We start from the raw sequence: 24857 nt of genomic DNA, 5'->3' as shown, positions 1-24857 counted from the left end.
GTGGTGCTGGGGGTGGTGGTGGTTGTGGGGGGGGTGGTGGCGAAGTCCCCGAAGACAAAAGGAGCAGCGAGGGAGGGAGGAGCAAAAGCCTACAGCACCCGGTATTCCCAGGCGGTCTCCCATCCAAGTACTAACCAGGCCCGACCCTGCTTAGCTTCCGAGATCAGACGAGATCGGGCGCGTTCAGGGTGGTATGGCCGTAGACGCTAGCCGCCGCCTCCGGGAGCCCCAAGAGCCTGCCGAGGGCCCCGGCGTGCGTCTCCACGCTGCTCTCCTGGCACGGCTGGGAGTCCGGGTGGGGGCTGGCAGCCCGGGGCCAGCGGCCAGAGGCCCCGCGCGCCTGCTCGGGCAGCCGGTCTCGCCCAGGTGGCCGCTGGGTGGCTTTCTTCCCGAGGTGTCCTGCTGCCAGGACGAGGGTCAAGTTTTCTCGGGGGAAAATTTCTCAGTGCTCTCGGGCGCTTGTTCTTCTGGGAATGTCCACTGCTGTGGCCAAGGCGGGGGACGCACAGCTCGGGCCAGGGCAAGCAGCCGCCCTCCTCCGTCGCCTCCTGGAGCCGTATCCTTGGGTGGGTGCGTGGCTCCCAGCGGAGGTCTCGGGGACCCTTCCGGTCCTCTTCGTCCGGAAAGCGCCACTGCCCCTCCAGCCCATCAGGAAAACGGCAGCCGCGCCCTTCGCCGACCCGCTCCGCCCTCCTCCACACTCAGGGCCTGGGGCTGCGGGGCTGAATCGTGAGGCTTTCCAGCCCAGGACTTCACCTCTGGCCCCTTTCACACCCGGGATCTTGGGAAGAAGAAACAAAACCAAACACAGCCAAAGCCATCTCCTCCGACCCGGGGCCCCTCCACATCCCTTCCGATCCCGGGTTCCTGCCGGCCTCCCGGGGCGTTTCTCCCAGGCAGGCCTTCGCGGCCACTACACGGGGCTGAGCACTCGAGTCCTCGGGCGTCACGGGGCCCGCGGCCACGCCAAGCACGCACGACTCCCGGGTCTCGTCTGCTCCTGGGTGCCCTGGGCCTCTTCCCTGTGCCGCTGCTGGGTCTTGTGCCCCTGCTTGGCCTCCTTCAGACCCGGCCCCGTGCTACGCGGCCACGTGCTACAGGATCGTGCCAGCAGAACTGGCCCTGGCTGAGCCCCGTACCCACCCTCCTGCCATCCCTGGCCCTGCTAGCAAATGGCAGAGATCCTCTGGCCTCCGAGCCCAGACAAAAATCCTGATGCAGTTGGCCGAGGGGCCGCAAACCAAGGCTTCGCTTGTTCCCGCTCAGGCCCCAGCCATACCCTCTTGTCCTTCGGCTGCTCGTGTGTGGGGTGGGGGAGAGGAGGGTGCGTCCCCGTGCGTGCGTGCGTGGTCTGGGTGTCTCTGCGTGGTGTGTGTGTGTGTGTGTGTGTGTGTTAGATGCCGTGCCTGGTGTAGGTGGGGAAGAGCAAGCCCTCACGCACAGAGCCCCATCACACACTGGGGCCGGGCCGAGGGGGTCAATCTGCTCGGCCTGATTGCGTTGGGCATACATTGCAGAAGGTGGGTTTTCCAAGGCGGAGCAGAGGGTCCCGGCACCTGAGGTTGTCCACGGGGAGAATGTCTGTTCCACGGGGGCAAGCGGTCCCTTCCGTCGTGCCCAAGCCCATGTGACCCCGAAGGCCAGGTGGCCCCGGTCCTTGAGCTGACTGAGGAGTGCTTTGAGACCCGGAGGGTGGCACAGGCGACTGGGCGCCAGCGGCGGCCCTCCCTCCCTTTGAGCGGGACGGGGAGCTGCCGCTGGCATCCGGAGCTCTGGCGGCCTGCGCCCTCTGTCCCTGTGACCGCAGGCTCTGCCGTGGGAGGCGGGATCCCACGTAGAGGTCGCGCGCTGGCTGCCCTGTCTTGGGTTGAGCGACGGAGGGCGACGTGGAGCAGCACCCGACTGAGGCTCCCTGCTTCTCTGTCCCCTGGCGTCTTGCACTGGACCCAGTGCACCACCTTGTGGCGAGCCCAGGTGTGGCGCGTCCCGCTGTGGGGCCCGCTGGGGTGCAGGACCCACTTTCTCATGGCTTCCGCACGTCCCTCCCCGCCCGCCTGGAGGGCAGTTGGGGAGCGGTCCCCAACGTGGCCTGGGACCAACCTCGCTGGTGACCCGTGTCGCGGGCGCGCGCCCCAGGAGAGTGTGGGGAGGGGAGAGGATTCGGGGACGTAGCTGTGAGGATTCGGTGTGCGTGGGTCTGGCGGGTGGCCCGGACGGGGTCGGGGTCGTGGTCACGGTGGGTCGTTGTGGTGGTGGTGGTGGTGGTGCTGGGGGTGGTGGTGGTGGGGGGGGGTGGTGGCGAAGTCCCCGAAGACAAAAGGAGCAGTGAGGGAGGGAGGAGCAAAAGCCTACAGCACCCGGTATTCCCAGGCGGTCTCCCATCCAAGTACTAACCAGGCCCGACCCTGCTTAGCTTCCGAGATCAGACGAGATCGGGCGCGTTCAGGGTGGTATGGCCGTAGACGCTAGCCGCCGCCTCCGGGAGCCCCAAGAGCCTGCCGAGGGCCCCGGCGTGCGTCTCCACGCTGCTCTCCTGGCACGGCTGGGAGTCCGGGTGGGGGCTGGCAGCCCGGGGCCAGCGGCCAGAGGCCCCGCGCGCCTGCTCGGGCAGCCGGTCTCGCCCAGGTGGCCGCTGGGTGGCTTTCTTCCCGAGGTGTCCTGCTGCCAGGACGAGGGTCAAGTTTTCTCGGGGGAAAATTTCTCAGTGCTCTCGGGCGCTTGTTCTTCTGGGAATGTCCACTGCTGTGGCCAAGGCGGGGGACGCACAGCTCGGGCCAGGGCAAGCAGCCGCCCTCCTCCGTCGCCTCCTGGAGCCGTATCCTTGGGTGGGTGCGTGGCTCCCAGCGGAGGTCTCGGGGACCCTTCCGGTCCTCTTCGTCCGGAAAGCGCCACTGCCCCTCCAGCCCATCAGGAAAACGGCAGCCGCGCCCTTCGCCGACCCGCTCCGCCCTCCTCCACACTCAGGGCCTGGGGCTGCGGGGCTGAATCGTGAGGCTTTCCAGCCCAGGACTTCACCTCTGGCCCCTTTCACACCCGGGATCTTGGGAAGAAGAAACAAAACCAAACACAGCCAAAGCCATCTCCTCCGACCCGGGGCCCCTCCACATCCCTTCCGATCCCGGGTTCCTGCCGGCCTCCCGGGGCGTTTCTCCCAGGCAGGCCTTCGCGGCCACTACACGGGGCTGAGCACTCGAGTCCTCGGGCGTCACGGGGCCCGCGGCCACGCCAAGCACGCACGACTCCCGGGTCTCGTCTGCTCCTGGGTGCCCTGGGCCTCTTCCCTGTGCCGCTGCTGGGTCTTGTGCCCCTGCTTGGCCTCCTTCAGACCCGGCCCCATGCTACGCGGCCACGTGCTACAGGATCGTGCCAGCAGAACTGGCCCTGGCTGAGCCCCGTACCCACCCTCCTGCCATCCCTGGCCCTGCTAGCAAATGGCAGAGATCCTCTGGCCTCCGAGCCCAGACAAAAATCCTGATGCAGTTGGCCGAGGGGCCGCAAACCAAGGCTTCGCTTGTTCCCGCTCAGGCCCCAGCCATACCCTCTTGTCCTTCGGCTGCTCGTGTGTGGGGTGGGGGAGAGGAGGGTGCGTCCCCGTGCGTGCGTGCGTGGTCTGGGTTTCTCTGCGTGGTGTGTGTGTGTGTGTGTGTGTGTGTGTGTGTGTGTGTGTGTGTGTTAGATGCCGTGCCTGGTGTAGGTGGGGAAGAGCAAGCCCTCACGCACAGAGCCCCATCACACACTGGGGCCGGGCCGAGGGGGTCAATCTGCTCGGCCTGATTGCGTTGGGCATACATTGCAGAAGGTGGGTTTTCCAAGGCGGAGCAGAGGGTCCCGGCACCTGAGGTTGTCCACGGGGAGAATGTCTGTTCCACGGGGGCAAGCGGTCCCTTCCGTCGTGCCCAAGCCCATGTGACCCCGAAGGCCAGGTGGCCCCGGTCCTTGAGCTGACTGAGGAGTGCTTTGAGACCCGGAGGGTGGCACAGGCGACTGGGCGCCAGCGGCGGCCCTCCCTCCCTTTGAGCGGGACGGGGAGCTGCCGCTGGCATCCGGAGCTCTGGCGGCCTGCGCCCTCTGTCCCTGTGACCGCAGGCTCTGCCGTGGGAGGCGGGATCCCACGTAGAGGTCGCGCGCTGGCTGCCCTGTCTTGGGTTGAGCGACGGAGCGCGACGTGGAGCAGCACCCGACTGAGGCTCCCTGCTTCTCTGTCCCCTGGCGTCTTGCCCTGGACCCAGTGCACCACCTTGTGGCGAGCCCAGGTGTGGCGCGTCCCGCTGTGGGGCCCGCTGGGGTGCAGGACCCACTTTCTCATGGCTTCCGCACGTCCCTCCCCGCCCGCCTGGAGGGCAGTTGGGGAGCGGTCCCCAACGTGGCCTGGGACCAACCTCGCTGGTGACCCGTGTCGCGGGCACGCGCCCCAGGAGAGTGTGGGGAGGGGAGAGGATTCGGGGACGTAGCTGTGAGGATTCGGTGTGCGTGGGTCTGGCGGGTGGCCCGGACGGGGTCGGGGTCGTGTTCACGGTGGGTCGTTGTGGTGGTGGTGGTGGTGGTGGTGCTGGGGGTGGTGGTGGTGGTGGGGGGGGTGGTGGCGAAGTCCCCGAAGACAAAAGGAGCAGCGAGGGAGGGAGGAGCAAAAGCCTACAGCACCCGGTATTCCCAGGCGGTCTCCCATCCAAGTACTAACCAGGCCCGACCCTGCTTAGCTTCCGAGATCAGACGAGATCGGGCGCGTTCAGGGTGGTATGGCCGTAGACGCTAGCCGCCGCCTCCGGGAGCCCCAAGAGCCTGCCGAGGGCCCCGGCGTGCGTCTCCACGCTGCTCTCCTGGCACGGCTGGGAGTCCGGGTGGGGGCTGGCAGCCCGGGGCCAGCGGCCAGAGGCCCCGCGCGCCTGCTCGGGCAGCCGGTCTCGCCCAGGTGGCCGCTGGGTGGCTTTCTTCCCGAGGTGTCCTGCTGCCAGGACGAGGGTCAAGTTTTCTCGGGGGAAAATTTCTCAGTGCTCTCGGGCGCTTGTTCTTCTGGGAATGTCCACTGCTGTGGCCAAGGCGGGGGACGCACAGCTCGGGCCAGGGCAAGCAGCCGCCCTCCTCCGTCGCCTCCTGGAGCCGTATCCTTGGGTGGGTGCGTGGCTCCCAGCGGAGGTCTCGGGGACCCTTCCGGTCCTCTTCGTCCGGAAAGCGCCACTGCCCCTCCAGCCCATCAGGAAAACGGCAGCCGCGCCCTTCGCCGACCCGCTCCGCCCTCCTCCACACTCAGGGCCTGGGGCTGCGGGGCTGAATCGTGAGGCTTTCCAGCCCAGGACTTCACCTCTGGCCCCTTTCACACCCGGGATCTTGGGAAGAAGAAACAAAACCAAACACAGCCAAAGCCATCTCCTCCGACCCGGGGCCCCTCCACATCCCTTCCGATCCCGGGTTCCTGCCGGCCTCCCGGGGCGTTTCTCCCAGGCAGGCCTTCGCGGCCACTACACGGGGCTGAGCACTCGAGTCCTCGGGCGTCACGGGGCCCGCGGCCACGCCAAGCACGCACGACTCCCGGGTCTCGTCTGCTCCTGGGTGCCCTGGGCCTCTTCCCTGTGCCGCTGCTGGGTCTTGTGCCCCTGCTTGGCCTCCTTCAGACCCGGCCCCGTGCTACGCGGCCACGTGCTACAGGATCGTGCCAGCAGAACTGGCCCTGGCTGAGCCCCGTACCCACCCTCCTGCCATCCCTGGCCCTGCTAGCAAATGGCAGAGATCCTCTGGCCTCCGAGCCCAGACAAAAATCCTGATGCAGTTGGCCGAGGGGCCGCAAACCAAGGCTTCGCTTGTTCCCGCTCAGGCCCCAGCCATACCCTCTTGTCCTTCGGCTGCTCGTGTGTGGGGTGGGGGAGAGGAGGGTGCGTCCCCGTGCGTGCGTGCGTGGTCTGGGTGTCTCTGCGTGGTGTGTGTGTGTGTGTGTGTGTGTGTTAGATGCCGTGCCTGGTGTAGGTGGGGAAGAGCAAGCCCTCACGCACAGAGCCCCATCACACACTGGGGCCGGGCCGAGGGGGTCAATCTGCTCGGCCTGATTGCGTTGGGCATACATTGCAGAAGGTGGGTTTTCCAAGGCGGAGCAGAGGGTCCCGGCACCTGAGGTTGTCCACGGGGAGAATGTCTGTTCCACGGGGGCAAGCGGTCCCTTCCGTCGTGCCCAAGCCCATGTGACCCCGAAGGCCAGGTGGCCCCGGTCCTTGAGCTGACTGAGGAGTGCTTTGAGACCCGGAGGGTGGCACAGGCGACTGGGCGCCAGCGGCGGCCCTCCCTCCCTTTGAGCGGGACGGGGAGCTGCCGCTGGCATCCGGAGCTCTGGCGGCCTGCGCCCTCTGTCCCTGTGACCGCAGGCTCTGCCGTGGGAGGCGGGATCCCACGTAGAGGTCGCGCGCTGGCTGCCCTGTCTTGGGTTGAGCGACGGAGCGCGACGTGGAGCAGCACCCGACTGAGGCTCCCTGCTTCTCTGTCCCCTGGCGTCTTGCCCTGGACCCAGTGCACCACCTTGTGGCGAGCCCAGGTGTGGCGCGTCCCGCTGTGGGGCCCGCTGGGGTGCAGGACCCACTTTCTCATGGCTTCCGCACGTCCCTCCCCGCCCGCCTGGAGGGCAGTTGGGGAGCGGTCCCCAACGTGGCCTGGGACCAACCTCGCTGGTGACCCGTGTCGCGGGCGCGCGCCCCAGGAGAGTGTGGGGAGGGGAGAGGATTCGGGGACGTAGCTGTGAGGATTCGGTGTGCGTGGGTCTGGCGGGTGGCCCGGACGGGGTCGGGGTCGTGGTCACGGTGGGTCGTTGTGGTGGTGGTGGTGGTGGTGGTGCTGGGGGTGGTGGTGGTGGTGGGGGGGGTGGTGGCGAAGTCCCCGAAGACAAAAGGAGCAGCGAGGGAGGGAGGAGCAAAAGCCTACAGCACCCGGTATTCCCAGGCGGTCTCCCATCCAAGTACTAACCAGGCCCGACCCTGCTTAGCTTCCGAGATCAGACGAGATCGGGCGCGTTCAGGGTGGTATGGCCGTAGACGCTAGCCGCCGCCTCCGGGAGCCCCAAGAGCCTGCCGAGGGCCCCGGCGTGCGTCTCCACGCTGCTCTCCTGGCACGGCTGGGAGTCCGGGTGGGGGCTGGCAGCCCGGGGCCAGCGGCCAGAGGCCCCGCGCGCCTGCTCGGGCAGCCGGTCTCGCCCAGGTGGCCGCTGGGTGGCTTTCTTCCCGAGGTGTCCTGCTGCCAGGACGAGGGTCAAGTTTTCTCGGGGGAAAATTTCTCAGTGCTCTCGGGCGCTTGTTCTTCTGGGAATGTCCACTGCTGTGGCCAAGGCGGGGGACGCACAGCTCGGGCCAGGGCAAGCAGCCGCCCTCCTCCGTCGCCTCCTGGAGCCGTATCCTTGGGTGGGTGCGTGGCTCCCAGCGGAGGTCTCGGGGACCCTTCCGGTCCTCTTCGTCCGGAAAGCGCCACTGCCCCTCCAGCCCATCAGGAAAACGGCAGCCGCGCCCTTCGCCGACCCGCTCCGCCCTCCTCCACACTCAGGGCCTGGGGCTGCGGGGCTGAATCGTGAGGCTTTCCAGCCCAGGACTTCACCTCTGGCCCCTTTCACACCCGGGATCTTGGGAAGAAGAAACAAAACCAAACACAGCCAAAGCCATCTCCTCCGACCCGGGGCCCCTCCACATCCCTTCCGATCCCGGGTTCCTGCCGGCCTCCCGGGGCGTTTCTCCCAGGCAGGCCTTCGCGGCCACTACACGGGGCTGAGCACTCGAGTCCTCGGGCGTCACGGGGCCCGCGGCCACGCCAAGCACGCACGACTCCCGGGTCTCGTCTGCTCCTGGGTGCCCTGGGCCTCTTCCCTGTGCCGCTGCTGGGTCTTGTGCCCCTGCTTGGCCTCCTTCAGACCCGGCCCCGTGCTACGCGGCCACGTGCTACAGGATCGTGCCAGCAGAACTGGCCCTGGCTGAGCCCCGTACCCACCCTCCTGCCATCCCTGGCCCTGCTAGCAAATGGCAGAGATCCTCTGGCCTCCGAGCCCAGACAAAAATCCTGATGCAGTTGGCCGAGGGGCCGCAAACCAAGGCTTCGCTTGTTCCCGCTCAGGCCCCAGCCATACCCTCTTGTCCTTCGGCTGCTCGTGTGTGGGGTGGGGGAGAGGAGGGTGCGTCCCCGTGCGTGCGTGCGTGGTCTGGGTGTCTCTGCGTGGTGTGTGTGTGTGTGTGTGTGTGTGTTAGATGCCGTGCCTGGTGTAGGTGGGGAAGAGCAAGCCCTCACGCACAGAGCCCCATCACACACTGGGGCCGGGCCGAGGGGGTCAATCTGCTCGGCCTGATTGCGTTGGGCATACATTGCAGAAGGTGGGTTTTCCAAGGCGGAGCAGAGGGTCCCGGCACCTGAGGTTGTCCACGGGGAGAATGTCTGTTCCACGGGGGCAAGCGGTCCCTTCCGTCGTGCCCAAGCCCATGTGACCCCGAAGGCCAGGTGGCCCCGGTCCTTGAGCTGACTGAGGAGTGCTTTGAGACCCGGAGGGTGGCACAGGCGACTGGGCGCCAGCGGCGGCCCTCCCTCCCTTTGAGCGGGACGGGGAGCTGCCGCTGGCATCCGGAGCTCTGGCGGCCTGCGCCCTCTGTCCCTGTGACCGCAGGCTCTGCCGTGGGAGGCGGGATCCCACGTAGAGGTCGCGCGCTGGCTGCCCTGTCTTGGGTTGAGCGACGGAGCGCGACGTGGAGCAGCACCCGACTGAGGCTCCCTGCTTCTCTGTCCCCTGGCGTCTTGCCCTGGACCCAGTGCACCACCTTGTGGCGAGCCCAGGTGTGGCGCGTCCCGCTGTGGGGCCCGCTGGGGTGCAGGACCCACTTTCTCATGGCTTCCGCACGTCCCTCCCCGCCCGCCTGGAGGGCAGTTGGGGAGCGGTCCCCAACGTGGCCTGGGACCAACCTCGCTGGTGACCCGTGTCGCGGGCGCGCGCCCCAGGAGAGTGTGGGGAGGGGAGAGGATTCGGGGACGTAGCTGTGAGGATTCGGTGTGCGTGGGTCTGGCGGGTGGCCCGGACGGGGTCGGGGTCGTGGTCACGGTGGGTCGTTGTGGTGGTGGTGGTGGTGGTGGTGCTGGGGGTGGTGGTGGTGGTGGGGGGGGTGGTGGCGAAGTCCCCGAAGACAAAAGGAGCAGCGAGGGAGGGAGGAGCAAAAGCCTACAGCACCCGGTATTCCCAGGCGGTCTCCCATCCAAGTACTAACCAGGCCCGACCCTGCTTAGCTTCCGAGATCAGACGAGATCGGGCGCGTTCAGGGTGGTATGGCCGTAGACGCTAGCCGCCGCCTCCGGGAGCCCCAAGAGCCTGCCGAGGGCCCCGGCGTGCGTCTCCACGCTGCTCTCCTGGCACGGCTGGGAGTCCGGGTGGGGGCTGGCAGCCCGGGGCCAGCGGCCAGAGGCCCCGCGCGCCTGCTCGGGCAGCCGGTCTCGCCCAGGTGGCCGCTGGGTGGCTTTCTTCCCGAGGTGTCCTGCTGCCAGGACGAGGGTCAAGTTTTCTCGGGGGAAAATTTCTCAGTGCTCTCGGGCGCTTGTTCTTCTGGGAATGTCCACTGCTGTGGCCAAGGCGGGGGACGCACAGCTCGGGCCAGGGCAAGCAGCCGCCCTCCTCCGTCGCCTCCTGGAGCCGTATCCTTGGGTGGGTGCGTGGCTCCCAGCGGAGGTCTCGGGGACCCTTCCGGTCCTCTTCGTCCGGAAAGCGCCACTGCCCCTCCAGCCCATCAGGAAAACGGCAGCCGCGCCCTTCGCCGACCCGCTCCGCCCTCCTCCACACTCAGGGCCTGGGGCTGCGGGGCTGAATCGTGAGGCTTTCCAGCCCAGGACTTCACCTCTGGCCCCTTTCACACCCGGGATCTTGGGAAGAAGAAACAAAACCAAACACAGCCAAAGCCATCTCCTCCGACCCGGGGCCCCTCCACATCCCTTCCGATCCCGGGTTCCTGCCGGCCTCCCGGGGCGTTTCTCCCAGGCAGGCCTTCGCGGCCACTACACGGGGCTGAGCACTCGAGTCCTCGGGCGTCACGGGGCCCGCGGCCACGCCAAGCACGCACGACTCCCGGGTCTCGTCTGCTCCTGGGTGCCCTGGGCCTCTTCCCTGTGCCGCTGCTGGGTCTTGTGCCCCTGCTTGGCCTCCTTCAGACCCGGCCCCGTGCTACGCGGCCACGTGCTACAGGATCGTGCCAGCAGAACTGGCCCTGGCTGAGCCCCGTACCCACCCTCCTGCCATCCCTGGCCCTGCTAGCAAATGGCAGAGATCCTCTGGCCTCCGAGCCCAGACAAAAATCCTGATGCAGTTGGCCGAGGGGCCGCAAACCAAGGCTTCGCTTGTTCCCGCTCAGGCCCCAGCCATACCCTCTTGTCCTTCGGCTGCTCGTGTGTGGGGTGGGGGAGAGGAGGGTGCGTCCCCGTGCGTGCGTGCGTGGTCTGGGTGTCTCTGCGTGGTGTGTGTGTGTGTGTGTGTGTGTGTGTGTGTGTGTGTGTGTGTGTTAGATGCCGTGCCTGGTGTAGGTGGGGAAGAGCAAGCCCTCACGCACAGAGCCCCATCACACACTGGGGCCGGGCCGAGGGGGTCAATCTGCTCGGCCTGATTGCGTTGGGCATACATTGCAGAAGGTGGGTTTTCCAAGGCGGAGCAGAGGGTCCCGGCACCTGAGGTTGTCCACGGGGAGAATGTCTGTTCCACGGGGGCAAGCGGTCCCTTCCGTCGTGCCCAAGCCCATGTGACCCCGAAGGCCAGGTGGCCCCGGTCCTTGAGCTGACTGAGGAGTGCTTTGAGACCCGGAGGGTGGCACAGGCGACTGGGCGCCAGCGGCGGCCCTCCCTCCCTTTGAGCGGGACGGGGAGCTGCCGCTGGTATCCGGAGCTCTGGCGGCCTGCGCCCTCTGTCCCTGTGACCGCAGGCTCTGCCGTGGGAGGCGGGATCCCACGTAGAGGTCGCGCGCTGGCTGCCCTGTCTTGGGTTGAGCGACGGAGGGCGACTTGGAGCAGCACCCGACTGAGGCTCCCTGCTTCTCTGTCCCCTGGCGTCTTGCCCTGGACCCAGTGCACCACCTTGTGGCGAGCCCAGGTGTGGCGCGTCCCGCTGTGGGGCCCGCTGGGGTGCAGGACCCACTTTCTCATGGCTTCCGCACGTCCCTCCCCGCCCGCCTGGAGGGCAGTTGGGGAGCGGTCCCCAACGTGGCCTGGGACCAACCTCGCTGGTGACCCGTGTCGCGGGCGCGCGCCCCAGGAGAGTGTGGGGAGGGGAGAGGATTCGGGGACGTAGCTGTGAGGATTCGGTGTGCGTGGGTCTGGCGGGTGGCCCGGACGGGGTCGGGGTCGTGGTCACGGTGGGTCGTTGTGGTGGTGGTGGTGGTGGTGGTGCTGGGGGTGGTGGTGGTTGTGGGGGGGGTGGTGGCGAAGTCCCCGAAGACAAAAGGAGCAGCGAGGGAGGGAGGAGCAAAAGCCTACAGCACCCGGTATTCCCAGGCGGTCTCCCATCCAAGTACTAACCAGGCCCGACCCTGCTTAGCTTCCGAGATCAGACGAGATCGGGCGCGTTCAGGGTGGTATGGCCGTAGACGCTAGCCGCCGCCTCCGGGAGCCCCAAGAGCCTGCCGAGGGCCCCGGCGTGCGTCTCCACGCTGCTCTCCTGGCACGGCTGGGAGTCCGGGTGGGGGCTGGCAGCCCGGGGCCAGCGGCCAGAGGCCCCGCGCGCCTGCTCGGGCAGCCGGTCTCGCCCAGGTGGCCGCTGGGTGGCTTTCTTCCCGAGGTGTCCTGCTGCCAGGACGAGGGTCAAGTTTTCTCGGGGGAAAATTTCTCAGTGCTCTCGGGCGCTTGTTCTTCTGGGAATGTCCACTGCTGTGGCCAAGGCGGGGGACGCACAGCTCGGGCCAGGGCAAGCAGCCGCCCTCCTCCGTCGCCTCCTGGAGCCGTATCCTTGGGTGGGTGCGTGGCTCCCAGCGGAGGTCTCGGGGACCCTTCCGGTCCTCTTCGTCCGGAAAGCGCCACTGCCCCTCCAGCCCATCAGGAAAACGGCAGCCGCGCCCTTCGCCGACCCGCTCCGCCCTCCTCCACACTCAGGGCCTGGGGCTGCGGGGCTGAATCGTGAGGCTTTCCAGCCCAGGACTTCACCTCTGGCCCCTTTCACACCCGGGATCTTGGGAAGAAGAAACAAAACCAAACACAGCCAAAGCCATCTCCTCCGACCCGGGGCCCCTCCACATCCCTTCCGATCCCGGGTTCCTGCCGGCCTCCCGGGGCGTTTCTCCCAGGCAGGCCTTCGCGGCCACTACACGGGGCTGAGCACTCGAGTCCTCGGGCGTCACGGGGCCCGCGGCCACGCCAAGCACGCACGACTCCCGGGTCTCGTCTGCTCCTGGGTGCCCTGGGCCTCTTCCCTGTGCCGCTGCTGGGTCTTGTGCCCCTGCTTGGCCTCCTTCAGACCCGGCCCCGTGCTACGCGGCCACGTGCTACAGGATCGTGCCAGCAGAACTGGCCCTGGCTGAGCCCCGTACCCACCCTCCTGCCATCCCTGGCCCTGCTAGCAAATGGCAGAGATCCTCTGGCCTCCGAGCCCAGACAAAAATCCTGATGCAGTTGGCCGAGGGGCCGCAAACCAAGGCTTCGCTTGTTCCCGCTCAGGCCCCAGCCATACCCTCTTGTCCTTCGGCTGCTCGTGTGTGGGGTGGGGGAGAGGAGGGTGCGTCCCCGTGCGTGCGTGCGTGGTCTGGGTGTCTCTGCGTGGTGTGTGTGTGTGTGTGTGTGTGTGTTAGATGCCGTGCCTGGTGTAGGTGGGGAAGAGCAAGCCCTCACGCACAGAGCCCCATCACACACTGGGGCCGGGCCGAGGGGGTCAATCTGCTCGGCCTGATTGCGTTGGGCATACATTGCAGAAGGTGGGTTTTCCAAGGCGGAGCAGAGGGTCCCGGCACCTGAGGTTGTCCACGGGGAGAATGTCTGTTCCACGGGGGCAAGCGGTCCCTTCCGTCGTGCCCAAGCCCATGTGACCCCGAAGGCCAGGTGGCCCCGGTCCTTGAGCTGACTGAGGAGTGCTTTGAGACCCGGAGGGTGGCACAGGCGACTGGGCGCCAGCGGCGGCCCTCCCTCCCTTTGAGCGGGACGGGGAGCTGCCGCTGGCATCCGGAGCTCTGGCGGCCTGCGCCCTCTGTCCCTGTGACCGCAGGCTCTGCCGTGGGAGGCGGGATCCCACGTAGAGGTCACGCGCTGGCTGCCCTGTCTTGGGTTGAGCGACGGAGGGCGACGTGGAGCAGCACCCGACTGAGGCTCCCTGCTTCTCTGTCCCCTGGCGTCTTGCCCTGGACCCAGTGCACCACCTTGTGGCGAGCCCAGGTGTGGCGCGTCCCGCTGTGGGGCCCGCTGGGGTGCAGGACCCACTTTCTCATGGCTTCCGCACGTCCCTCCCCGCCCGCCTGGAAGGCAGTTGGGGAGCGGTCCCCAACGTGGCCTGGGACCAACCTCGCTGGTGACCCGTGTCGCGGGCGCGCGCCCCAGGAGAGTGTGGGGAGGGGAGAGGATTCGGGGACGTAGCTGTGAGGATTCGGTGTGCGTGGGTCTGGCGGGTGGCCCGGACGGGGTCGGGGTCGTGGTCACGGTGGGTCGTTGTGGTGGTGGTGGTGGTGGTGCTGGGGGTGGTGGTGGTGGTGGGGGGGGTGGTGGCGAAGTCCCCGAAGACAAAAGGAGCAGCGAGGGAGGGAGGAGCAAAAGCCTACAGCACCCGGTATTCCCAGGCGGTCTCCCATCCAAGTACTAACCAGGCCCGACCCTGCTTAGCTTCCGAGATCAGACGAGATCGGGCGCGTTCAGGGTGGTATGGCCGTAGACGCTAGCCGCCGCCTCCGGGAGCCCCAAGAGCCTGCCGAGGGCCCCGGCGTGCGTCTCCACGCTGCTCTCCTGGCACGGCTGGGAGTCCGGGTGGGGGCTGGCAGCCCGGGGCAAGCGGCCAGAGGCCCCGCGCGCCTGCTCGGGCAGCCGGTCTCGCCCAGGTGGCCGCTGGGTGGCTTTCTTCCCGAGGTGTCCTGCTGCCAGGACGAGGGTCAAGTTTTCTCGGGGGAAAATTTCTCAGTGCTCTCGGGCGCTTGTTCTTCTGGGAATGTCCACTGCTGTGGCCAAGGCGGGGGACGCACAGCTCGGGCCAGGGCAAGCAGCCGCCCTCCTCCGTCGCCTCCTGGAGCCGTATCCTTGGGTGGGTGCGTGGCTCCCAGCGGAGGTCTCGGGGACCCTTCCGGTCCTCTTCGTCCGGAAAGCGCCACTGCCCCTCCAGCCCATCAGGAAAACGGCAGCCGCGCCCTTCGCCGACCCGCTCCGCCCTCCTCCACACTCAGGGCCTGGGGCTGCGGGGCTGAATCGTGAGGCTTTCCAGCCCAGGACTTCACCTCTGGCCCCTTTCACACCCGGGATCTTGGGAAGAAGAAACAAAACCAAACACAGCCAAAGCCATCTCCTCCGACCCGGGGCCCCTCCACATCCCTTCCGATCCCGGGTTCCTGCCGGCCTCCCGGGGCGTTTCTCCCAGGCAGGCCTTCGCGGCCACTACACGGGGCTGAGCACTCGAGTCCTCGGGCGTCACGGGGCCCGCGGCCACGCCAAGCACGCACGACTCCCGGGTCTCGTCTGCTCCTGGGTGCCCTGGGCCTCTTCCCTGTGCCGCTGCTGGGTCTTGTGCCCCTGCTTGGCCTCCTTCAGACCCGGCCCCGTGCTACGCGGCCACGTGCTACAGGATCGTGCCAGCAGAACTGGCCCTGGCTGAGCCCCGTACCCACCCTCCTGCCATCCCTGGCCCTGCTAGCAAATGGCAGAGATCCTCTGGCCTCCGAGCCCAGACAAAAATCCTGATGCAGTTGGCCGAGGGGCCGCAAACCAAGGCTTCGCTTGTTCCCGCTCAGGCCCCAGCCATACCCTCTTGTCCTTCGGCTGCTCGTGTGTGGGGTGGGGGAGAGGAGGGTGCGTCCCCGTGCGTGCGTGCGTGGTCTGGGTGTCTCTGCGTGGTGTGTGTGTGTGTGTGTGTGTGTGTTAGATGCCGTGCCTGGTGTAGGTGGGGAAGAGCAAGCCCTCACGCACAGAGCCCCATCACACACTGGGGCCGGGCCGAGGGGGTCAATCTGCTCGGCCTGATTGCGTTGGGCATACATTGCAGAAGGTGGGTTTTCCAAGGCGGAGCAGAGGGTCCCGGCACCTGAGGTTGTCCACGGGGAGAATGTCTGTTCCACGGGGGCAAGCGGTCCCTTCCGTCGTGCCCAAGCCCATGTGACCCCGAAGGCCAGGTGGCCCCGGTCCTTGAGCTGACTGAGGAGTGCTTTGAGACCCGGAGGGTGGCACAGGCGACTGGGCGCCAGCGGCGGCCCTCCCTCCCTTTGAGCGGGACGGGGAGCTGCCGCTGGCATCCGGAGCTCTGGCGGCCTGCGCCCTCTGTCCCTGTGACCGCAGGCTCTGCCGTGGGAGGCGGGATCCCACGTAGAGGTCACGCGCTGGCTGCCCTGTCTTGGGTTGAGCGACGGAGGGCGACGTGGAGCAGCACCCGACTGAGGCTCCCTGCTTCTCTGTCCCCTGGCGTCTTGCCCTGGACCCAGTGCACCACCTTGTGGCGAGCCCAGGTGTGGCGCGTCCCGCTGTGGGGCCCGCTGGGGTGCAGGACCCACTTTCTCATGGCTTCCGCACGTCCCTCCCCGCCCGCCTGGAGGGCAGTTGGGGAGCGGTCCCCAACGTGGCCTGGGACCAACCTCGCTGGTGACCCGTGTCGCGGGCGCGCGCCCCAGGAGAGTGTGGGGAGGGGAGAGGATTCGGGGACGTAGCTGTGAGGATTCGGTGTGCGTGGGTCTGGCGGGTGGCCCGGACGGGGTCGGGGTCGTGGTCACGGTGGGTCGTTGTGGTGGTGGTGGTGGTGGTGCTGGGGGTGGTGGTGGTGGTGGGGGGGGTGGTGGCGAAGTCCCCGAAGACAAAAGGAGCAGCGAGGGAGGGAGGAGCAAAAGCCTACAGCACCCGGTATTCCCAGGCGGTCTCCCATCCAAGTACTAACCAGGCCCGACCCTGCTTAGCTTCCGAGATCAGACGAGATCGGGCGCGTTCAGGGTGGTATGGCCGTAGACGCTAGCCGCCGCCTCCGGGAGCCCCAAGAGCCTGCCGAGGGCCCCGGCGTGCGTCTCCACGCTGCTCTCCTGGCACGGCTGGGAGTCCGGGTGGGGGCTGGCAGCCCGGGGCCAGCGGCCAGAGGCCCCGCGCGCCTGCTCGGGCAGCCGGTCTCGCCCAGGTGGCCGCTGGGTGGCTTTCTTCCCGAGGTGTCCTGCTGCCAGGACGAGGGTCAAGTTTTCTCGGGGGAAAATTTCTCAGTGCTCTCGGGCGCTTGTTCTTCTGGGAATGTCCACTGCTGTGGCCAAGGCGGGGGACGCACAGCTCGGGCCAGGGCAAGCAGCCGCCCTCCTCCGTCGCCTCCTGGAGCCGTATCCTTGGGTGGGTGCGTGGCTCCCAGCGGAGGTCTCGGGGACCCTTCCGGTCCTCTTCGTCCGGAAAGCGCCACTGCCCCTCCAGCCCATCAGGAAAACGGCAGCCGCGCCCTTCGCCGACCCGCTCCGCCCTCCTCCACACTCAGGGCCTGGGGCTGCGGGGCTGAATCGTGAGGCTTTCCAGCCCAGGACTTCACCTCTGGCCCCTTTCACACCCGGGATCTTGGGAAGAAGAAACAAAACCAAACACAGCCAAAGCCATCTCCTCCGACCCGGGGCCCCTCCACATCCCTTCCGATCCCGGGTTCCTGCCGGCCTCCCGGGGCGTTTCTCCCAGGCAGGCCTTCGCGGCCACTACACGGGGCTGAGCACTCGAGTCCTCGGGCGTCACGGGGCCCGCGGCCACGCCAAGCACGCACGACTCCCGGGTCTCGTCTGCTCCTGGGTGCCCTGGGCCTCTTCCCTGTGCCGCTGCTGGGTCTTGTGCCCCTGCTTGGCCTCCTTCAGACCCGGCCCCGTGCTACGCGGCCACGTGCTACAGGATCGTGCCAGCAGAACTGGCCCTGGCTGAGCCCCGTACCCACCCTCCTGCCATCCCTGGCCCTGCTAGCAAATGGCAGAGATCCTCTGGCCTCCGAGCCCAGACAAAAATCCTGATGCAGTTGGCCGAGGGGCCGCAAACCAAGGCTTCGCTTGTTCCCGCTCAGGCCCCAGCCATACCCTCTTGTCCTTCGGCTGCTCGTGTGTGGGGTGGGGGAGAGGAGGGTGCGTCCCCGTGCGTGCGTGCGTGGTCTGGGTGTCTCTGCGTGGTGTGTGTGTGTGTGTGTGTGTGTGTGTGTGTGTGTGTGTGTGTGTTAGATGCCGTGCCTGGTGTAGGTGGGGAAGAGCAAGCCCTCACGCACAGAGCCCCATCACACACTGGGGCCGGGCCGAGGGGGTCAATCTGCTCGGCCTGATTGCGTTGGGCATACATTGCAGAAGGTGGGTTTTCCAAGGCGGAGCAGAGGGTCCCGGCACCTGAGGTTGTCCACGGGGAGAATGTCTGTTCCACGGGGGCAAGCGGTCCCTTCCGTCGTGCCCAAGCCCATGTGACCCCGAAGGCCAGGTGGCCCCGGTCCTTGAGCTGACTGAGGAGTGCTTTGAGACCCGGAGGGTGGCACAGGCGACTGGGCGCCAGCGGCGGCCCTCCCTCCCTTTGAGCGGGACGGGGAGCTGCCGCTGGCATCCGGAGCTCTGGCGGCCTGCGCCCTCTGTCCCTGTGACCGCAGGCTCTGCCGTGGGAGGCGGGATCCCACGTAGAGGTCGCGCGCTGGCTGCCCTGTCTTGGGTTGAGCGACGGAGCGCGACGTGGAGCAGCACCCGACTGAGGCTCCCTGCTTCTCTGTCCCCTGGCGTCTTGCCCTGGACCCAGTGCACCACCTTGTGGCGAGCCCAGGTGTGGCGCGTCCCGCTGTGGGGCCCGCTGGGGTGCAGGACCCACTTTCTCATGGCTTCCGCACGTCCCTCCCCGCCCGCCTGGAGGGCAGTTGGGGAGCGGTCCCCAACGTGGCCTGGGACCAACCTCGCTGGTGACCCGTGTCGCGGGCGCGCGCCCCAGGAGAGTGTGGGGAGGGGAGAGGATTCGGGGACGTAGCTGTGAGGATTCGGTGTGCGTGGGTCTGGCGGGTGGCCCGGACGGGGTCGGGGTCGTGTTCACGGTGGGTCGTTGTGGTGGTGGTGGTGGTGGTGGTGCTGGGGGTGGTGGTGGTGGTGGGGGGGGTGGTGGCGAAGTCCCCGAAGACAAAAGGAGCAGCGAGGGAGGGAGGAGCAAAAGCCTACAGCACCCGGTATTCCCAGGCGGTCTCCCATCCAAGTACTAACCAGGCCCGACCCTGCTTAGCTTCCGAGATCAGACGAGATCGGGCGCGTTCAGGGTGGTATGGCCGTAGACGCTAGCCGCCGCCTCCGGGAGCCCCAAGAGCCTGCCGAGGGCCCCGGCGTGCGTCTCCACGCTGCTCTCCTGGCACGGCTGGGAGTCCGGGTGGGGGCTGGCAGCCCGGGGCCAGCGGCCAGAGGCCCCGCGCGCCTGCTCGGGCAGCCGGTCTCGCCCAGGTGGCCGCTGGGTGGCTTTCTTCCCGAGGTGTCCTGCTGCCAGGACGAGGGTCAAGTTTTCTCGGGGGAAAATTTCTCAGTGCTCTCGGGCGCTTGTTCTTCTGGGAATGTCCACTGCTGTGGCCAAGGCGGGGGACGCATAGCTCGGGCCAGGGCAAGCAGCCGCCCTCCTCCGTCGCCTCCTGGAGCCGTATCCTTGGGTGGGTGCGTGGCTCCCAGCGGAGGTCTCGGGGACCCTTCCGGTCCTCTTTGTCCGGAAAGCGCCACTGCCCCTCCAGCCCATCAGGAAAACGGCAGCCGCGCCCTTCGCCGACCCGCTCCGCCCTCCTCCACACTCAGGGCCTGGGGCTGCGGGGCTGAATCGTGAGGCTTTCCAGCCCAGGACTTCACCTCTGGCCCCTTTCACACCCGGGATCTTGGGAAGAAGAAACAAAACCAAACACAGCCAAAGCCATCTCCTCCGACCCGGGGCCCCTCCACATCCCTTCCGATCCCGGGTTCCTGCCGGCCTCCCGGGGCGTTTCTCCCAGGCAGGCCTTCGCGGCCACTACACGGGGCTGAGCACTCGAGTCCTCGGGCGTCACGGGGCCCGCGGCCACGCCAAGCACGCACGACTCCCGGGTCTCGTCTGCTCCTGGGTGCCCTGGGCCTCTTCCCTGTGCCGCTGCTGGGTCTTGTGCCCCTGCTTGGCCTCCTTCAGACCCGGCCCCGTGCTACGCGGCCACGTGCTACAGGATCGTGCCAGCAGAACTGGCCCTGGCTGAGCCCCGTACCCACCCTCCTGCCATCCCTGGCCCTGCTAGCAAATGGCAGAGATCCTCTGGCCTCCGAGCCCAGACAAAAATCCTGATGCAGTTGGCCGAGGGGCCGCAAACCAAGGCTTCGCTTGTTCCCGCTCAGGCCCCAGCCATACCCTCTTGTCCTTCGGCTGCTCGTGTGTGGGGTGGGGGAGAGGAGGGTGCGTCCCCGTGCGTGCGTGCATGGTCTGGGTGTCTCTGCGTGGTGTGTGTGTGTGTGTGTGTGTGTGTTAGATGCCGTGCCTGGTGTAGGTGGGGAAGAGCAAGCCCTCACGCACAGAGCCCCATCACACACTGGGGCCGGGCCGAGGGGGTCAATCTGCTCGGCCTGATTGCGTTGGGCATACATTGCAGAAGGTGGGTTTTCCAAGGCGGAGCAGAGGGTCCCGGCACCTGAGGTTGTCCACGGGGAGAATGTCTGTTCCACGGGGGCAAGCGGTCCCTTCCGTCGTGCCCAAGCCCATGTGACCCCGAAGGCCAGGTGGCCCCGGTCCTTGAGCTGACTGAGGAGTGCTTTGAGACCCGGAGGGTGGCACAGGCGACTGGGCGCCAGCGGCGGCCCTCCCTCCCTTTGAGCGGGACGGGGAGCTGCCGCTGGCATCCGGAGCTCTGGTGGCCTGCGCCCTCTGTCCCTGTGACCGCAGGCTCTGCCGTGGGAGGCGGGATCCCACGTAGAGGTCGCGCGCTGGCTGCCCTGTCTTGGGTTGAGCGACGGAGCGCGACGTGGAGCAGCACCCGACTGAGGCTCCCTGCTTCTCTGTCCCCTGGCGTCTTGCCCTGGACCCAGTGCACCACCTTGTGGCGAGCCCAGGTGTGGCGCGTCCCGCTGTGGGGCCCGCTGGGGTGCAGGACCCACTTTCTCATGGCTTCCGCACGTCCCTCCCCGCCCGCCTGGAGGGCAGTTGGGGAGCGGTCCCCAACGTGGCCTGGGACCAACCTCGCTGGTGACCCGTGTCGCGGGCGCGCGCCCCAGGAGAGTGTGGGGAGGGGAGAGGATTCGGGGACGTAGCTGTGAGGATTCGGTGTGCGTGGGTCTGGCGGGTGGCCCGGACGGGGTCGGGGTCGTGGTCACGGTGGGTCGTTGTGGTGGTGGTGGTGGTGGTGGTGCTGGGGGTGGTGGTGGTGGTGGGGGGGGTGGTGGCGAAGTCCCCGAAGACAAAAGGAGCAGCGAGGGAGGGAGGAGCAAAAGCCTACAGCACCCGGTATTCCCAGGCGGTCTCCCATCCAAGTACTAACCAGGCCCGACCCTGCTTAGCTTCCGAGATCAGACGAGATCGGGCGCGTTCAGGGTGGTATGGCCGTAGACGCTAGCCGCCGCCTCCGGGAGCCCCAAGAGCCTGCCGAGGGCCCCGGCGTGCGTCTCCACGCTGCTCTCCTGGCACGGCTGGGAGTCCGGGTGGGGGCTGGCAGCCCGGGGCCAGCGGCCAGAGGCCCCGCGCGCCTGCTCGGGCAGCCGGTCTCGCCCAGGTGGCCGCTGGGTGGCTTTCTTCCCGAGGTGTCCTGCTGCCAGGACGAGGGTCAAGTTTTCTCGGGGGAAAATTTCTCAGTGCTCTCGGGCGCTTGTTCTTCTGGGAATGTCCACTGCTGTGGCCAAGGCGGGGGACGCACAGCTCGGGCCAGGGCAAGCAGCCGCCCTCCTCCGTCGCCTCCTGGAGCCGTATCCTTGGGTGGGTGCGTGGCTCCCAGCGGAGGTCTCGGGGACCCTTCCGGTCCTCTTCGTCCGGAAAGCGCCACTGCCCCTCCAGCCCATCAGGAAAACGGCAGCCGCGCCCTTCGCCGACCCGCTCCGCCCTCCTCCACACTCAGGGCCTGGGGCTGCGGGGCTGAATCGTGAGGCTTTCCAGCCCAGGACTTCACCTCTGGCCCCTTTCACACCCGGGATCTTGGGAAGAAGAAACAAAACCAAACACAGCCAAAGCCATCTCCTCCGACCCGGGGCCCCTCCACATCCCTTCCGATCCCGGGTTCCTGCCGGCCTCCCGGGGCGTTTCTCCCAGGCAGGCCTTCGCGGCCACTACACGGGGCTGAGCACTCGAGTCCTCGGGCGTCACGGGGCCCGCGGCCACGCCAAGCACGCACGACTCCCGGGTCTCGTCTGCTCCTGGGTGCCCTGGGCCTCTTCCCTGTGCCGCTGCTGGGTCTTGTGCCCCTGCTTGGCCTCCTTCAGACCCGGCCCCGTGCTACGCGGCCACGTGCTACAGGATCGTGCCAGCAGAACTGGCCCTGGCTGAGCCCCGTACCCACCCTCCTGCCATCCCTGGCCCTGCTAGCAAATGGCAGAGATCCTCTGGCCTCCGAGCCCAGACAAAAATCCTGATGCAGTTGGCCGAGGGGCCGCAAACCAAGGCTTCGCTTGTTCCCGCTCAGGCCCCAGCCATACCCTCTTGTCCTTCGGCTGCTCGTGTGTGGGGTGGGGGAGAGGAGGGTGCGTCCCCGTGCGTGCGTGCGTGGTCTGGGTGTCTCTGCGTGGTGTGTGTGTGTGTGTGTGTGTGTGTTAGATGCCGTGCCTGGTGTAGGTGGGGAAGAGCAAGCCCTCACGCACAGAGCCCCATCACACACTGGGGCCGGGCCGAGGGGGTCAATCTGCTCGGCCTGATTGCGTTGGGCATACATTGCAGAAGGTGGGTTTTCCAAGGCGGAGCAGAGGGTCCCGGCACCTGAGGTTGTCCACGGGGAGAATGTCTGTTCCACGGGGGCAAGCGGTCCCTTCCGTCGTGCCCAAGCCCATGTGACCCCGAAGGCCAGGTGGCCCCGGTCCTTGAGCTGACTGAGGAGTGCTTTGAGACCCGGAGGGTGGCACAGGCGACTGGGCGCCAGCGGCGGCCCTCCCTCCCTTTGAGCGGGACGGGGAGCTGCCGCTGGCATCCGGAGCTCTGGCGGCCTGCGCCCTCTGTCCCTGTGACCGCAGGCTCTGCCGTGGGAGGCGGGATCCCACGTAGAGGTCGCGCGCTGGCTGCCCTGTCTTGGGTTGAGCGACGGAGCGCGACGTGGAGCAGCACCCGACTGAGGCTCCCTGCTTCTCTGTCCCCTGGCGTCTTGCCCTGGACCCAGTGCACCACCTTGTGGCGAGCCCAGGTGTGGCGCGTCCCGCTGTGGGGCCCGCTGGGGTGCAGGACCCAGTTTCTCATGGCTTCCGCACGTCCCTCCCCGCCCGCCTGGAGGGCAGTTGGGGAGCGGTCCCCAACGTGGCCTGGGACCAACCTCGCTGGTGACCCGTGTCGCGGGCGCGCGCCCCAGGAGAGTGTGGGGAGGGGAGAGGATTCGGGGACGTAGCTGTGAGGATTCGGTGTGCGTGGGTCTGGCGGGTGGCCCGGACGGGGTCGGGGTCGTGGTCACGGTGGGTCGTTGTGGTGGTGGTGGTGGTGGTGGTGCTGGGGGTGGTGGTGGTGGTGGGGGGGGTGGTGGCGAAGTCCCCGAAGACAAAAGGAGCAGCGAGGGAGGGAGGAGCAAAAGCCTACAGCACCCGGTATTCCCAGGCGGTCTCCCATCCAAGTACTAACCAGGCCCGACCCTGCTTAGCTTCCGAGATCAGACGAGATCGGGCGCGTTCAGGGTGGTATGGCCGTAGACGCTAGCCGCCGCCTCCGGGAGCCCCAAGAGCCTGCCGAGGGCCCCGGCGTGCGTCTCCACGCTGCTCTCCTGGCACGGCTGGGAGTCCGGGTGGGGGCTGGCAGCCCGGGGCCAGCGGCCAGAGGCCCCGCGCGCCTGCTCGGGCAGCCGGTCTCGCCCAGGTGGCCGCTGGGTGGCTTTCTTCCCGAGGTGTCCTGCTGCCAGGACGAGGGTCAAGTTTTCTCGGGGGAAAATTTCTCAGTGCTCTCGGGCGCTTGTTCTTCTGGGAATGTCCACTGCTGTGGCCAAGGCGGGGGACGCACAGCTCGGGCCAGGGCAAGCAGCCGCCCTCCTCCGTCGCCTCCTGGAGCCGTATCCTTGGGTGGGTGCGTGGCTCCCAGCGGAGGTCTCGGGGACCCTTCCGGTCCTCTTCGTCCGGAAAGCGCCACTGCCCCTCCAGCCCATCATGAAAACGGCAGCCGCGCCCTTCGCCGACCCGCTCCGCCCTCCTCCACACTCAGGGCCTGGGGCTGCGGGGCTGAATCGTGAGGCTTTCCAGCCCAGGACTTCACCTCTGGCCCCTTTCACACCCGGGATCTTGGGAAGAAGAAACAAAACCAAACACAGCCAAAGCCATCTCCTCCGACCCGGGGCCCCTCCACATCCCTTCTGATCCCGGGTTCCTGCCGGCCTCCCGGGGCGTTTCTCCCAGGCAGGCCTTCGCGGCCACTACACGGGGCTGAGCACTCGATTCCTCGGGCGTCACGGGGCCCGCGGCCACGCCAAGCACGCACGACTCCCGGGTCTCGTCTGCTCCTGGGTGCCCTGGGCCTCTTCCCTGTGCCGCTGCTGGGTCTTGTGCCCCTGCTTGGCCTCCTTCAGACCCGGCCCCGTGCTACGCGGCCACGTGCTACAGGATCGTGCCAGCAGAACTGGCCCTGGCTGAGCCCCGTACCCACCCTCCTGCCATCCCTGGCCCTGCTAGCAAATGGCAGAGATCCTCTGGCCTCCGAGCCCAGACAAAAATCCTGATGCAGTTGGCCGAGGGGCCGCAAACCAAGGCTTCGCTTGTTCCCGCTCAGGCCCCAGCCATACCCTCTTGTCCTTCGGCTGCTCGTGTGTGGGGTGGGGGAGAGGAGGGTGCGTCCCCGTGCGTGCGTGCGTGGTCTGGGTGTCTCTGCGTGGTGTGTGTGTGTGTGTGTGTGTGTGTTAGATGCCGTGCCTGGTGTAGGTGGGGAAGAGCAAGCCCTCACGCACAGAGCCCCATCACACACTGGGGCCGGGCCGAGGGGGTCAATCTGCTCGGCCTGATTGCGTTGGGCATACATTGCAGAAGGTGGGTTTTCCAAGGCGGAGCAGAGGGTCCCGGCACCTGAGGTTGTCCACGGGGAGAATGTCTGTTCCACGGGGGCAAGCGGTCCCTTCCGTCGTGCCCAAGCCCATGTGACCCCGAAGGCCAGGTGGCCCCGGTCCTTGAGCTGACTGAGGAGTGCTTTGAGACCCGGAGGGTGGCACAGGCGACTGGGCGCCAGCGGCGGCCCTCCCTCCCTTTGAGCGGGACGGGGAGCTGCCGCTGGCATCCGGAGCTCTGGCGGCCTGCGCCCTCTGTCCCTGTGACCGCAGGCTCTGCTGTGGGAGGCGGGATCCCACGTAGAGGTCGCGCGCTGGCTGCCCTGTCTTGGGTTGAGCGACGGAGCGCGACGTGGAGCAGCACCCGACTGAGGCTCCCTGCTTCTCTGTCCCCTGGCGTCTTGCCCTGGACCCAGTGCACCACCTTGTGGCGAGCCCAGGTGTGGCGCGTCCCGCTGTGGGGCCCGCTGGGGTGCAGGACCCACTTTCTCATGGCTTCCGCACGTCCCTCCCCGCCCGCCTGGAGGGCAGTTGGGGAGCGGTCCCCAACGTGGCCTGGGACCAACCTCGCTGGTGAACCGTGTCGCGGGCGCGCGCCCCAGGAGAGTGTGGGGAGGGGAGAGGATTCGGGGAC

The 24857-nt window shown here is 67.7% G+C and overlaps 11 non-coding genes across 11 annotated transcripts; all 11 read right to left on the bottom strand.

The window, feature by feature from the left end:
- Positions 1-86: 86 nt before the first annotated feature.
- Positions 87-205, bottom strand: LOC141411663 (5S ribosomal RNA). The gene has a single exon (XR_012436503.1). It is a non-coding gene; the product is annotated as a 5S ribosomal RNA (ribosomal RNA).
- A 2140-nt stretch (positions 206-2345) lies between these two features.
- Positions 2346-2464, bottom strand: LOC141411662 (5S ribosomal RNA). Its single transcript, XR_012436502.1, has one exon. It is a non-coding gene; the product is annotated as a 5S ribosomal RNA (ribosomal RNA).
- Positions 2465-4629: 2165 nt separating this feature from the next.
- On the bottom strand, positions 4630-4748 carry LOC141411661 (5S ribosomal RNA). Its single transcript, XR_012436501.1, has one exon. It is a non-coding gene; the product is annotated as a 5S ribosomal RNA (ribosomal RNA).
- Positions 4749-6893: 2145 nt separating this feature from the next.
- Positions 6894-7012, bottom strand: LOC141411660 (5S ribosomal RNA). Its single transcript, XR_012436500.1, has one exon. It is a non-coding gene; the product is annotated as a 5S ribosomal RNA (ribosomal RNA).
- Positions 7013-9157: 2145 nt separating this feature from the next.
- On the bottom strand, positions 9158-9276 carry LOC141411658 (5S ribosomal RNA). Its single transcript, XR_012436498.1, has one exon. It is a non-coding gene; the product is annotated as a 5S ribosomal RNA (ribosomal RNA).
- Positions 9277-11441: 2165 nt separating this feature from the next.
- On the bottom strand, positions 11442-11560 carry LOC141411657 (5S ribosomal RNA). Its single transcript, XR_012436497.1, has one exon. It is a non-coding gene; the product is annotated as a 5S ribosomal RNA (ribosomal RNA).
- Positions 11561-13702: 2142 nt separating this feature from the next.
- LOC141411656 (5S ribosomal RNA) lies at positions 13703-13821 on the bottom strand. The gene has a single exon (XR_012436496.1). It is a non-coding gene; the product is annotated as a 5S ribosomal RNA (ribosomal RNA).
- A 2142-nt stretch (positions 13822-15963) lies between these two features.
- Positions 15964-16082, bottom strand: LOC141411655 (5S ribosomal RNA). Its single transcript, XR_012436495.1, has one exon. It is a non-coding gene; the product is annotated as a 5S ribosomal RNA (ribosomal RNA).
- A 2165-nt stretch (positions 16083-18247) lies between these two features.
- Positions 18248-18366, bottom strand: LOC141411654 (5S ribosomal RNA). The gene has a single exon (XR_012436494.1). It is a non-coding gene; the product is annotated as a 5S ribosomal RNA (ribosomal RNA).
- Positions 18367-20511: 2145 nt separating this feature from the next.
- Positions 20512-20630, bottom strand: LOC141411652 (5S ribosomal RNA). Its single transcript, XR_012436492.1, has one exon. It is a non-coding gene; the product is annotated as a 5S ribosomal RNA (ribosomal RNA).
- Positions 20631-22775: 2145 nt separating this feature from the next.
- Positions 22776-22894, bottom strand: LOC141411651 (5S ribosomal RNA). Its single transcript, XR_012436491.1, has one exon. It is a non-coding gene; the product is annotated as a 5S ribosomal RNA (ribosomal RNA).
- Positions 22895-24857: the final 1963 nt, after the last annotated feature.

The sequence above is a fragment of the Castor canadensis genome, chromosome 10, assembly GCF_047511655.1.
Source record: "Castor canadensis chromosome 10, mCasCan1.hap1v2, whole genome shotgun sequence".
Classification (NCBI taxonomy): domain Eukaryota; kingdom Metazoa; phylum Chordata; class Mammalia; order Rodentia; family Castoridae; genus Castor; species Castor canadensis.
This window is presented reverse-complemented; position numbering and strand designations above follow the sequence as displayed.